The sequence below is a fragment of the Passer montanus genome, unplaced genomic scaffold (assembly GCF_014805655.1).
Source record: "Passer montanus isolate IOZ18808 unplaced genomic scaffold, ASM1480565v1 scaffold122, whole genome shotgun sequence".
Taxonomy (NCBI): Eukaryota; Metazoa; Chordata; class Aves; order Passeriformes; family Passeridae; genus Passer; species Passer montanus.
The window spans coordinates 72,226-86,244 of NW_024358945.1; the positions used below are offsets into that span (position 1 = coordinate 72,226).

Below are 14,019 nucleotides of genomic sequence, written 5' to 3' on the forward strand. Positions count from 1 at the left end.
GACTAAGATAAAGCTCTGATAACAATCTAGCAGAAACTCCAGCCCCTGGGCATCCCTTTCCTTGAACCAGAGTAACAAAGGGAAAAGAAAAAAACAATGAGTAGTTCAAGAACCGAAATGCTTCATAGAAACTCAGTAATTTTTTTCACTGGCATACTTACATTGCTACCAAAATCCAGGGAAAATATTTCACAGATGGGCAGACCTTAATGAGAACCTGACAGTATTATTTTCTCCTATCTCAGCCCAGAATCAGTGCAGGCTTAAAAACCTTTAAAATCCTTTAAATTGTTAAGCAAATTTTGATAGAGGTGGCATCCTATATCACATAAATACCTGGTTTGCCCACACTTCCTCAGTGAAGGGCTCACTGTCATCTGAATAAACATTGTTGTCTAATTATAAAAAACATTCAGCAGAACCTTAGTCATGGAGAAGCAAAGGAAAGTTTAATTAATGCCTTCAGTTGGTTTGTTTCTGCTATAAAGTATACCTCCAAATAGAAACAATTTTGCTAAATTTATTGTTAAATGGCATATTCACTTCATTTCAAAAAAAACCCACATGGGAATAAAAATTACTGCACAGGATTCCTATTGTAACAGTGTTACTAATTACCCTCTTCATTGAGGAAAGTTTCAACCTTCATTAACGTTCTAATTAATGATCTCAATCCTGAATTTTATTGAGAAAACCATTTTTATATGGCATTAAAGTTGCCTAATATTTCTGCCAGCTTGAAATGCTTTCCATCCCAGTTACTTTTATGTTGCACACACACTGTGTGCCTAATTTGTGTTTCAGTTAGAATATTTATATTTCAGAACACAAATAAAGCTGGAGTGTTTGTGCAGAGGAGTCCCCAGGTGGAGCCTTCCTGGGTGCTGATCTCTGCTGATCCCAACCTGGAATATGGGCAATGCTTTATGCACCAGCTTTTGTATTTTTAGCCACATCTGACAAAAAAAAAAACCCAGCAAAGCACAGGCTGCCCATGCACAGGGCAACTGGGGACATTAATTTCTGCCTTCTTCACTCCTGAATCTGCAGGATTTGACACCAGCATCTGTCAAACCATTCCAGAAACACTGAAAGATAGAACTCCCATCCCAAATTCAGTGAAACCACAGAGAGAGAAGAGGGACCATCTCACCTGTCCCCAGCTCCTCTGTGTCTAACCAGCTGCCAGTGCTCCCCTGCTATCTGCTGGAGGAAAACAGCTTCTTCCAACTCATCCCAGCTTAGACATCTATTTAAGGATGGGATTAATCACACCTGAAGTGCCTCTATTTCTTCCCTGATGATAGAGAGCGTCTAGACAATTAGCTGAAAACGAGCACTTAACTTTCAGATAACTGGAGTTAGGTGACAGCAATCTCATCTGCATTTGGTATCAACTGCTCAAACTAAAATCAAAGGGAAAAATTTGGTAAAAAAACCCACACCACCAACACCTCAGAGTCAAAACCACCTTTCACTCTGAGCTAGGTTAGTTAATTCATCAGCGAGAGCAGCCTGAGAAACTTCCTGCAGTGAAACTTGTTTTCCCTCCCCCAGATTCCCTGGAGAACACAGCTCTGCTCCCCTTCCTGCTGCTGTTGCACTTGTGCCTCTCAGAGAAGAAGGATCTAGCCATAGCAAGCCTGGATACAAGCACAATCCTGAGCAGATGAGCCAGGAAAAGAATGGATTTTAAAGGGAATAAAAAATAACAATTAATTAATAATAAGCATTTAAGCATTGTTTCATCAGCTCTGCAAACAGCATAACCAGAATTTTCAGAATATTTAAGTAAAAAAATAGGTGCCTCTGTGCTTTTTTTTAAATCCCAATATGTATTTCTCAGCTTCTTCAGGGATGTAAATATTACTTGAGAATCCAGCCTTACATACCTTGGGTTCTTTTTCAATTAATCTGGATTCCCTACATCCTTCAGACAACATGCAAGCAAACAGAAAATACAGAAGAGGAAAATTAAGAATACAGACAACGTGATAAACATGGCTATATTCCCTTTAAAAATTACTAAACCTCTGCTTTTTTAGTATGTTTTATGAAGTTGTGTTTAAAAACAAAACAGAATAAGGACATAATATTGAATTTCACTAAATGAGAAGGGGAAGAGTAAAAGTCATCAAACAAGCAGAAGGATTGTTAAAAAAAAAGATTGCAGGAACATGAAGAATGTTTTAAATGGAATAGTGGGCCCTAGGGTCTAATATTTCTTAGGAACTATGACAGCTTCATAAAAGACAGGATTTAGATTTTCTCCTGATGAATAGAGTTGAGGAAAGAAATTGATTTCACTTGTAAAAGCTTAGGCTAAAACTAAGAAAGCACACAATATTCATGAAACATAAAATGTATTTTACTGAACAGCAAATTTGGAATTAATAGTTTCAATTTATATGAAACAAATTGGCTATTTTTCAAACAAATAAGTCTCTTGATGAGAGTTTTAAACACCAGGATGACAAAGCTTCCATTTACTGGGAAGGTTTAATTTAATGGGATTAGTTATTAGAAAGACTGGATTTTCCTGAATGGCTTTCACTGGTTGAAAGGTAATATATTGATACCCTGAATAAAATCCTTTTCCTGCACTGAATATCTTCAGCCTCTAGACTGATGCTGGCTTTGAGCCACGGAGCTTGGCTTGACAAATTTACAAACACAGTTTGGCAGGTGTGCTGGGCTCCTTGCTCCCAGTGAGAAGGTTGTTTTGTTAATTTTGATCACAGAAAAAGGGCAGCTCTGCATTCCCCCTGCAGTGCAACGAGCAAAAAGCTGGGCTGAGGAGTGGCACCTCTCCCTGCCCTGCACAGAGTAATGGCTGCAGTCACACGAAACTGAATTCTCTGTGGGAGGTGACAACTTCTGCCACAATCATCCTGCTCTGTTCTTCTGTTATCTCTGTTTTCCCACGCTCAGAAAAAATCCCACACTGAAAAACAAAATATTTTCGTGGAGCTGTGTAAGGCTCCAGAGCCAGATTCAAACTCAGAGCTGAAATCCACCATCTAAACTCAGCTTCAGTTTAGGAACAAAAATCTGGATTCTCTAGCTTTCCTGAAAACTTTAGACAAATTGGTTTCCATCTGCAATTGCTGTGAAAACTATTTATCCTTTATCAGATTCAGTTAAGAATTCTTTCTCTAACTAAAACCTATCTTAAAATCTTAACAAAAAAAATGTTAAGAAAAAAGTCTCAAACTAGGAATCATACACACCATGAATGTTAAAAGTCATGTCATCAAAAGCTCACTAAAGAACAAGACAGTGATGATAAAACAATAGTTAAAATTGCTGTTCATTGTGCAAAAAATTGTCTCCTTGAATGCTAAAACATCTGAATAAAAAGAAAAAACTCAAATGCATTTTAAGCCTAACAATAGAGCTGACTAGAGTAACAATCATGCCATAAAGTCACTATTTCCTAGAAATGCTTTTAAAAATACAAAATAGTTTTAATTATTCAAACTAAGAATCTTAGATCTACCCCTACTATAATAACTTTTTCCCTCTCCACCTTATAGAATTCTTTTTGATCCTGCATTAGACAATGAAACTGTTTCTTACAGGCTCTTTTACAATATCCTTAATGTAAATAATTATAGCACAGGTAAGCTGAGATCTGCTGCAGGACAGCTAGAGACATTTATTATTTTGCTTTTCAAAAGGGATTATTATGCTGGGATGTATCAAAATAATTGGAGTTGTAATAAATAAATTATTACACAAGTGAATTTAAATACCTGGAATCAATTTCAAATGAAGTGCAATCTCAATAGGATTACAATAGCATTAAACCCAGAACATGCTTATTATTATTTACACTCTCAAAAGAGGCAGATCAGATTTTTTTTTTCCAAACAGAGTCAGTCCTTATTCATTTACAGCCCCTTTGGAAGGAGTCAAAGTGGGACTTGCTTCCACTGGGGGAATTGTGCTAAAATTCCAGCAGCCCGTGATTGATTGTCAGTGCAGCACTGAGGTGCTTAGCTTTCAGAATATGGGGCATTTTTAAACATCATTCATTTTAAATATCATTCTGTGTTGCATGTCAAACTAGCCATATAACAGAGAAAAGGATTTTTTGTAATTTGTCTATTTGATTGTTTTACAGAAGGAAGAAAGAAATGAGTCATAAAAAAGAAGGAGGGGATAAATAATGTTGAAGTTGCAAAATACATAACTTCTTTGTCCATGATCAGTAAGCAACTGAAAGCCACCTTTTTTTATTTCTAAATTGCCTGCTGTGCTATGGTACAGGAAGAAGAGAGGAAAAACCAGGATTGTGGGACAGAATATTCTTTGTCTCAGAGAAAATACAAATCTGAAGCAGCCTGAGACAGGAGGGGAGGGTCAAGACCACCTTCAGAGGAAAGATTACCTCACTGGCTCTAAGCACTGCTCCTGATTTCAGAACAAACACAGTGACATTAACAACATTTAGGTTGGAAAGGACTAAGATCATCAACTATCAATCCAGCAAGCCCCTAAATGGCACAATCCACATGTGGTTTTGAGCACTTCAGTGCTAGTTCTGTAAACACAAACACCCTGAGGGAGCCTAACATAGCACAGACCTGATAAAAAATGTTATCTGGAGTTGAACAACTGCAAAATAAGTCTCTGCTTCATCCCAGTATTATTCCTCTTCATCCCACATCTTAGCAAATATAACTTCTGTGAATCACTGCTCCCAGCTGTGAACAGAAGTCATTTAAACCCCAACTTTCCCCCATTTTTCACACCAAACAATTAGCACTGGAGATGAATGAATGACTATTCAGGATGATTTCTATCAGCTACACCCTAAGCACCAAAGAATCACAGAGCATCCTGAGCTGGCAGGCTCCCATGAGGATCACCAAAGTCCTGCTCCTGGCTGTGCAGAGAACAGGAATCCCACCCTGTGCTTGGAAGCTTTGTCCAAGTGCTGCTGGAGCTCTGTCAGGCTGTCACCCCTTCCCTGGGGAGCCTGTTCAGTGCCCTGCCACCCTCTGGGTGAAAAACCTCCTCCTGATATCCAGCCTGACCCTCTCCTTGCACAGCTTCCCGTGGATCACCTTGAGCTGGACCAGCCCCCACGTCTGAAAGGAGGGAGACAGCTGAGACAGGGTTTTGTCAGCAAAAACAGCCATCACTGTGTGCCCAGAAGGGTATGCATGAGTTGAGGCCTCAATCCAGCAGACACAATAATTTTACTGCATTTTCCTGTCCCTTATGTGCTGCTGACCTAAGCACAGGGGCCCTCCTGTCATCCTCTGGTGCATCTCTAATTTTATCTTCATCGTTTTGCACCCCGGAATCCTCAGCAAAGACAAGCCCATGGATCCCCTGAAGAGGGGCTGTGCTGCAGAACTCTTCCACAGCTTCTGCAGGAGGATCACTCCCTCCAGGAGGGTTTCCCCTCTCGCTGCAGAGCCCAGCTGAGGAGAAGCTGAACCTCAAATTAATTCTTTCCTCCACACATTTGGGGGGTACAGGCTGCCTCTAGGAAGTGCTGCTTGCACTGCTGGCCCTGTAACAGGCAAATCTCCTCCTTTTTAAGGCAATATTAATTTCTGGCTTTTTCTTCTTTTTTCCCTCTCCCCTTCTTGTTTTGGGAAAGTTTGAAGGGAGGAGAGAACCAGTGAACTAAACAGTGCTGTGAAAACAGCAGAGCACAGACAAGATAACAGAATGTTTTCCAAATCTGCTCACAGACCCAGCTTCACAGATGCAGTCACAAAAACAGCCTGACCTGAATGTACAACCCAAGCAACATGCACAAACAACATGGATTCATCTAGTGACCAACATGGCACAAAAGAGTTTTCCAACACTGAGGCCAAAAACAACATTTTGAAGAAGAGGGTGAATACATTTTTGTTGCTTAAAAAAAAAAAAAATCGGCTAAAAGTCACAGAGATTTTCAGGCTTGTATCAGAGTTTTCAGCCTTAATGAATCTGTACTCTCCTTCAAAAGCATTCTACCACATGTTCAGGCATGGGTATTTCCTAATTCCTTTAACAAACTGGAGGGTGCATATTTCAGTGAATACATTTTTGTTTCTTAAAAAAAAAAAAAATCGGCTAAAAGTCACAGAGATTTTCAGGCTTGTATCAGAGTTTTCAGCCTTAATGAATCTGTACTCTCCTTCAAAAGCATTCTACCACATGTTCAGGCATGGGTATTTCCTAATTCCTTTAACAAACTGGAGGGTGCATATTTCTGATGTGATTTCTCAGAAAAGTAATAATTATGTTAAGATCGCTACCAAGCCATGAAGCACAAATCAGAATCCTGGGATATCCTGAGTTCAAGGGACCCACAAGGATCACTGAAGTCCAGCTTCTGGACCTGCACAGGGCTGCTCCAAGAATCCCACCAAGTGCCCCAGAGCATCTTCCAAATGCTTCTTCCTACAAAACCTGGCTGGGATGAAACATTTGTACACCAGGAAATGACTTGAGTCAATGTAAAACCCCAAAGCAGAGTTATTTCAGCTCACCTGCATCACTAATAAAAGTAACCTGACATTTGTGAGAGCTGTGCAGCAGAAGGGCCTTGGCTCTCAGGCCATTTCCTGCACACCCTGTGTACATCAGTGTGCATGCACGTGATTAAACACAGCACAGCACAGCACAGTCCTGCAGCTTCAGGTAAATCGGAACTCCTTCTTTGCATTTCATTTGTGGGAAAAAACACTGAAGTTCCCAGTTTTTGCTGGGCTTCAGCTGACCAACCCAACATTTTATTATTTATAATAGCCCTGCCAAAACTAATAATAAAATTTATTTTTATCTTTTTGTCAAAATTCTCTATGATGACTGCCAAAAAAAAATAAAAATATCAAAAGAGTTTTAAATCAGGACACATGTTATTTCCTGCTTTGGGAGGTGGGGAAGAATGAAATAAGGATAATTTATTAATTTATTAATATTGTGATCACTGACCTTGCAGATAAAGTAGGGAAAAATGGAGGATAGCATGATGCAACTTAGGCCAGAGATGTAAGTGAAAACAGAGAACAGCTAAGGTAAAGGCATGTCTATAGGTGGTAGAGCTAACTTTTGCATTTCTGAGACCAAAATGCATCTCAGGGACTCACCAGGCCAAGAAACAACATTTCTGTCTGACTCGCAGGACTCAAAGAAGATCACATGCTTTGGACAGGTTTTCTTTGGTTTTCTACACAGGAACTGGTTTTATTCTAGAGGGGAAAATCTCACTTTCTCTATTCAATCATCATATTAGGTAACAAGTCTGCAGGATTTAGTCTACTGCTGCTAAATATTTACAGAAAGACACAAGACTGTGCATGTTTTAAGGAATTGGGTTTTTTACCCTCTATTCAGCATGACAAGCAAGAGACATGAGTGACATCAACCAGTGGCCATAAATTTCACTGCTTGTATATTGGACTATATTTATTTATATAACCTGGAAGGGACTGGAGATTGGGTAGGTGACTAATGCTTAGGTTATAAATTGCTGAGAGCAGAAAGTGAAACATAACTGTGAATTTCCTCCTCATACAAATACATCTGTCACATTCTGATGAAATGAGCTGCAGTTCTAACCAAAACTGAGCTGAACAATGCTTTTTAATCCAGGTATCTGCATCCAGTGCATGTTCACTCACCAAGTAAGACCCCTGAGTTTGTTGGGTTGTATTTCTACAGAATTAAAGAACTACAGAACTAGCATTAATGTCTGTGGCATCAGCTTGTGTCTTCCATGTCCCATAAAATCTCTTTTTTCCCCTCAAAGTTTGCACAATATCTGATCACAGGAATCAAAATATCCATCAAATGAGTTGCCACAGACTGTGAACATGTATTTTACATGCTGGGTGCCACTCTGTGCCTCACAATCTCTCCCTGAAATATCTGTTTGAAAAATGCCTGGTGTTTCAAACTGAAAAAGACAAGCTAAAATTCTAAAGAAATTGTGTACCTGCCCCATCATTTTCCATGGTGTTACACTCTCAAACCTATTAAACACTGCTAAATAAACACTGTTAGTAAATAATAAATAAACAAACTATTAACTATGTCACTGTGGCTGTAAGCAGACAAGAATGTAGACATAAAAGTTACAGTGGTGGTGTGAATATGCTTCTAAAGACATTTCCTCTGGGTAACATGTTTTGCTGTCACTACCAGCTTGGATTGTCAGAGCACAGTGGAATTCTTCTTTACAAAACAGCGTCTTTGACAGTGAAATCTGCATAAATCTTCAGACTTTTGAAAGCAAAGCTGAGTACCAAAGTCACACACACCACATATCAGGCAATGTTTAAATACAAGGCCAGTCCCAACAAAGCCCGAGTGCCCAAGCTGAGGATAAAGCAGGAATATTTTGTCTAAGGATATATCACTGAATATCACCCATTATCACTCTCTGTTTAACCCTTTATTGCATCTGCTTGTGTCAGTCACTTGGACACTCTTTAAACCTCTGCTGTTTCCCCCACTTTCTTTTACAATAGATATATAACATATAATATAATGCTTTTACTTTCCAATGCATTAAAGGCTATTTTAATGCAGCCACAGAGCACTCCCATTGCACTGATCCACTTTCTTTTATAATATATATATATATAGATAGATATAAGTATAATGCTTTTACTTTTTACTACATAAAAGGCTATTTTAATGCAGCCACAGAGCACTCCCATTGCACTGATCTATGCTGTGCAAATAAGCAGTAAATAGATGTAAGAGAGCCTTCTCCTGCTGGAATGAGCCCTGCTCTCCTGGCCTGAGAGGTTTCTTTTTGAGCCAGGTCTTATGAGCTCTGAGAACTTCTCACCCCAGACAGCCCAGCTATTCTGAAAGGCATAAAATTAGTAGGGTGGTTTTTGAGGTAGTGCTGGAAACAGAAAAAATATTTAATAAAAGATAAAATAATAAAGTTCTCATAGAGAAAAACTGAGTTAGGGTTTCTTCCTGCTAAAACACACCACAGAATTAAATTTTTTGTTGTTCTTTTCTCTTTCTAGTGAATTACCTAGGTGGGACTTCTTGACTTCTGTCTAGTTGGACAGCCTCAGGTATGAGGTGAAGTCTAAAAGGTCCTATGAGGTGTTTCTATACTAAATTGGGAGAGAAACTTTGGGCTTTTTTGCCTTTCTAAGCAGACGAAGAATAATTTAATTCCTCTATTAACCAGAGAGCACTTTCCTACACTGGCCCTGCAGCCCCTTGCCCCCAAACCCTTCTGGAGAGCCACGGGCAGTGCCCTGCTGTGCTGCATCTCACCACAAACACGTCATCTGAAACCCAGGAACCAGGAATCTGAAATCTATAAACCCCCAAACCCTTCTGGAGAGCCACGGGCAGTGCCCTGCTGTGCTGCATCTCACCACAAACACGCCACCTGAGGAATCTGAAATCTTTAAACCTGGAGTAGCATCCTGCAGCCAGCAGCTGCTGCTGCCCAGGAATCACAGGAAAACAGAGGTGGCCAGACTGGCTGCACACTTGAACACAGTACACAGCTGAATTCCCACACAGCTGGAATATAACCCAAAGGAAAGGGGAAATAGCAGTTTCCCAGTGAAGCCCAGAGCAGCATGGATTTCCACAGAGGAGGCTCAGCCAGGGAATGGTTGCTGTGAGCCTGTGCTGTGACAAGAACATGAAAAGTCACTTCTGCTGGGAACCCAGCGCCCTTCTCACCTCCCCACTGGCAAAAGTGACCCCATCCCCCCCTTCTACCTGCACACCAGCAGCTCCTCGGTGGCAAGGCACGGGCTGCTGGTGGCCACCACACTCACCCTCGCTGCAGGCTGCACTGGCAGACGGCTCAGAGCTGGCTGAGGCAGGGCTGCAGCCCCTCGCTGCCCCGGGTTCCTCCCTCCTCCCACGCCCAGGCCCCCTCAGTGCTCCAGCTGCTCATCTCTCTTTCAAAGAAAACTTGGGAATAAAAGCAGCTGGGAGCCAGGAAGGCAGCCAAGTTTGTTTGCCCTTGAAAGGAGGTGGTCACGCACAGCGAAAGGCAAAATGCACAGAGAACTCCTGAGGAAATAAACCCACCCTGCTATCTCCTCTGGGCATTAGTCAAAAACCCCACAAAGTGGGCAGCAAGAGACCATTGTCACAGTCCTGAGGTATATTTCTTTTGTGCTTTTTCAACACGTGCAAAGGAAGCCTCAACCTCAAGGCACACGCATTGCCAGGAGGAAACACCTCACCCATGGGCCAGGGTTCCAGGTTTTACACTGTGTGTAAAAGTCAAACTGACTGTTTCACTTAGTGCCAGAAACCTCCTCAGAATAGTGGCAACTTCTAGAAGCAACAGGGGCAGCAAAGAAGGCTTAAAAGAAGGTGCAGAGACAAAAACTGTGACCATACATGTATGTGTACACTTGCAATAACACCCACAGATGACTCCTGCAAGTCAGCAGGAGTGTATTTCTGCAGAAATTGAAACTTTTGGGAAACAAAGACAAGGGCAAAATGCTTGGAGAGCAGGAAAAATGTTTTCTTCCTAAGGTTCCCCATAAAGTGTGGAAACCAGAGTCAGAGAAGCCTGGTCACCCACCACCCTCCCTTGAAAATCCCAGATGCTGGCAGTGCTGTAGGCTGTGGGGGGAAAGGCAGGGACACCTTCACACTGTGACCCCTCTGGCTGGGAACAACCTCCAGGTGGAGGACAAAGCAGGGAGGGAAGCACACTTTAATTCTCAGCATGCCTGTGCTTCGTCCAGCAGGGCACAAGGCTCCTCTGCCTCCTTCCTCCTGCCAGGAGAGCAGTTTGGAGCTGTCCTTGCTGCTTCTGCAGTCCTGGGAGCCAGCGTGGGGCTGAGGCTCAGCCTCTGCTGAGGGATGGGCAGTTCCACGTGGGGTCACCACTCTCAGCCCTTGGCTGTCATGATTCAACACCTCTGTCATGGAAAAGACACCCTGAAGGGTCCTGGGCTGCCTGCACATCTCAAAGCCCTTATCTGCCCTGCTTCTGCTATGGCTGACAAGGAAATCTGGAATCTGGAAAGGCATTTTGTGAATCCATAGGTAGAAACGAGCTCATTCCTTTCTTGCACGAGTCTGGCACTGAACTCCTGTTTTCTCCACCAGCCAACCAATTCCTATTTTCTCTCAGCAGCCAACCAGCACTGCTCACACCAAGGAAGCAGTGCCAGCCAGAAGGGAACTGCTAAGATGGTTGTGAATGTGGAAAAGTCCTTCTTTATTATCACTGTGCCTCTGAGATAGCCTTCCATTTCTGTGTAATCAAATTCAATCCTAAAGTTTTCTTACTGAACTGAGAATCCAGTTAATAACAGATTTGCTACAGGTTAACAGACTGACTCCCTGAATTAAATACCAGCAATGAGAATCGACACAAGTGATTAAAAAGGGTCAAGCTGCATTAAATACAGGGCAAACAATAACTCTACAGACTGCTGTATCTGATGGCTACAGGTTGCAGAGGAGCACAAACCAGCAAAATTAGTGGAAAGGCTGAGCTGGGGGAGAGGAGGAAGGAAATAATCAACATACTATCAAAACAAAGATAAAAGCCTCCATGAATGTAAAAAAAAAGAAAGAAAGGAAGGAAAAAAGAAAAAAAGAAAGACAGGAGGGAAAAAGGAAAAAAAAAAAAAGATAACAGCTACTCAGCCCATCAATGTTCAGAAACTGTATCAGCATTTTTCATTTATCAGCAGTACTGTCTGGCTATACAGCTTATTGCTATACAATATGCTATATGCTTATTTTCTAACACAAAATATTTCGAAAATACTTCTGTGAATGTATGCTGTGGTAAATCACACTTCTAAATTGACCTGTACTTAACCTGTGATGAACCTTCTATAAAATGTGAATACTTCTTTCTCTGAAAAATGTGATTATTAAGCAAAGGCCTTAGGGTGCCCAACAAAGTCAACAAGTGTTTTGCTTTTGCTTTAAGCCACACAATTCTGTTATTATTCTCTGCACTGAAAAGAACACTGTTTGCTGTGTCAACACAGCAAATGTCCAACAGTAAATAGTGGGGTACATGAAATAGCAGATTTATTTGTCAAAATACTTTTGAGGAGAAAGGCTTGTTTGTGGATGTGAAAAGACCAAGGGACACTTTCCAGTTTCTCACTGCTTTTTGATGGTAATTTTAAAGAGTAATACCTAAATAAGGTAAGCACTCTCAGAATCAGGTTGCAAAAGATGTGCTATTTAACACCGTTGTATTTTTTTTAATCACATATTGAAAAGAAAGGAAAATTAGAGATCATTTAAAAGCAGAAATCTGTTCCTTGACTTTGTAAACGAAGGTGGCTTGCAGCCAGAACTGTGATGCTTACATTCCTGACTCAGTCCTTCATTTTGCCATCAGTAAATTCACAGGCATTTTGTATTTACTGGAGAATATTTTCCAAAAATGATAAATAACAAATGCAAAAGTTGTCTGTGACTTGAAAGAGGCTTTCTAAATGTGGATTTTGCAAAGTTAATGCTCATATTATTCATACTTACATAAGCCCCCATTTCCAGATCCCAACAAGGTGATTGCTAAGGTCCTGCTTTTTTCTGTCAAACAAGATTTTTATTTTAAACCGAGATGAACATATTTATAATTTCATGAATTCTGCCCAGAAGATAGGGTCATGCTGACCTTTTCAGATAAATTACATGACAAAGGAGAAAGTGATCCTGATAGCATCGTGCTCCTAGAAAAAAAATTCATGTAACAAAAACTTTGATCAAGTTCAACCTCTGATGCACCAGCAGAGTTAAATGACAGGAAAATGAATCATCAAAAGGGACTGATGAAAAAAACTTTGCAGAAGAGTTTCTCCTCCTGAAATTAAGAGAGAGAGAAAGGGACAGAGAGAAAGGGAAAAGTTATGCAGTCAGAAAGCAAGAGGCCAGAAGACAAGAAGTATGCTTTTCTTTATGTGCAGCACTTTGATGGGCACATGAATACTGGCCACACTTGCTCAGAAAAGGAAAATTTGTTTACTTTGTTGGTTACTGCAAAGCTTTATGATAAACACATTTAACTTGCAACATTCTTTCTCCAATTCCAATACTATTTACAGATCAGCCTAAGCAGAACTCATCTTAAAATGCCACACCTCAAAATACGTTTCCTACATACATTCTGTAAATTAATTTCCTACAAACACCAGAGAAACGTTTTCTATTTTCCTGTAAATCAGACTGGTCAGAGGTTTAAAGCAGGCAATACTCAGCCCTCATTGTGTCGGAATGACAATCCCTGTCCCTCTGCTGCTATTCACATGGGAATTGCTGAGGCATTCCTACAAGAGTATGTTTAGATTAGATAAAAGGAGGAAATTCTTCTCTGTGAGGGGGGTGATGCCCTGGCACAGGTGCCCAGAGCAGCTTGGGCTGCCCTGGATCCCTGGCAGTGCCCAAGGCCAAGTGGGATGGGGCTCTGAGATGTGTGCTCGGGCAAAAAGGTGACCCTGACCATGGCAGGGGGGTGGAATGAGATTCATTTCAAGGTCCTTTCTAACCCAAGTTCTTCTATCACTCTAAATATTTCTATGAAGTTGCTAAGTGCAATTTTCCTTTCAGCCTGTCTTGTGCTGTTGGAATTATGATTTGTCAGACATTAATTTTTTTTTTTTAAATAAGAGCCTTAAAATGTTGTAGGGTTTTCTGGTCTGTTTCATTCTGTGTGTGGGAATACACAACTTTTCTAATGGGATGTCTGTGCTAAAGACAAAGATGCACAAGTGATTTGCAGCCCTAAGTCACCAGGTGTTTCCAATTACTGAGAGTTAAACCACCAGATGTTCTAAGCCCATTGCTCTGAACAAGTAATGGTGATACCTGAATTCATCTCCAGCTGCAAAGCTCTCTTGATCAGGATGCCTCCTGAGCAACCTCTGGGCCTGCATGTGTTAAAAACACCACGAATTATACCTTTTACTCAGTTTTTTTTTCCACAGGGGATTCCTTCTGGGGCTATTCTGTTCTGCAAGAATGAGATTTGAGTTGCACATGACATTTGCAGAAGTCTCATATCCATGATATTTCTCCATTATG

General features: G+C 40.9%; 1 protein-coding gene across 3 annotated transcripts in view; it reads right to left on the minus strand.

Moving 5' to 3' along the window:
- LOC120497140 (solute carrier organic anion transporter family member 1A2-like) overlaps positions 1–9,842 on the minus strand; it is a 45,142-nt gene extending 35,300 nt beyond the window's left edge. The window contains exon 1 of one of the 3 annotated variants that reach the window (XM_039698279.1): positions 9,777–9,842. The gene's annotated coding sequence lies outside the window, so the exon portion shown is untranslated. Of the gene's footprint in view, positions 1–1,153; positions 1,230–9,717 lie in introns of those variants that run through there. The other 2 variants (XM_039698278.1, XM_039698277.1) reach the window with 2 other exon arrangements.
- Positions 9,843–14,019: the final 4,177 nt, after the last annotated feature.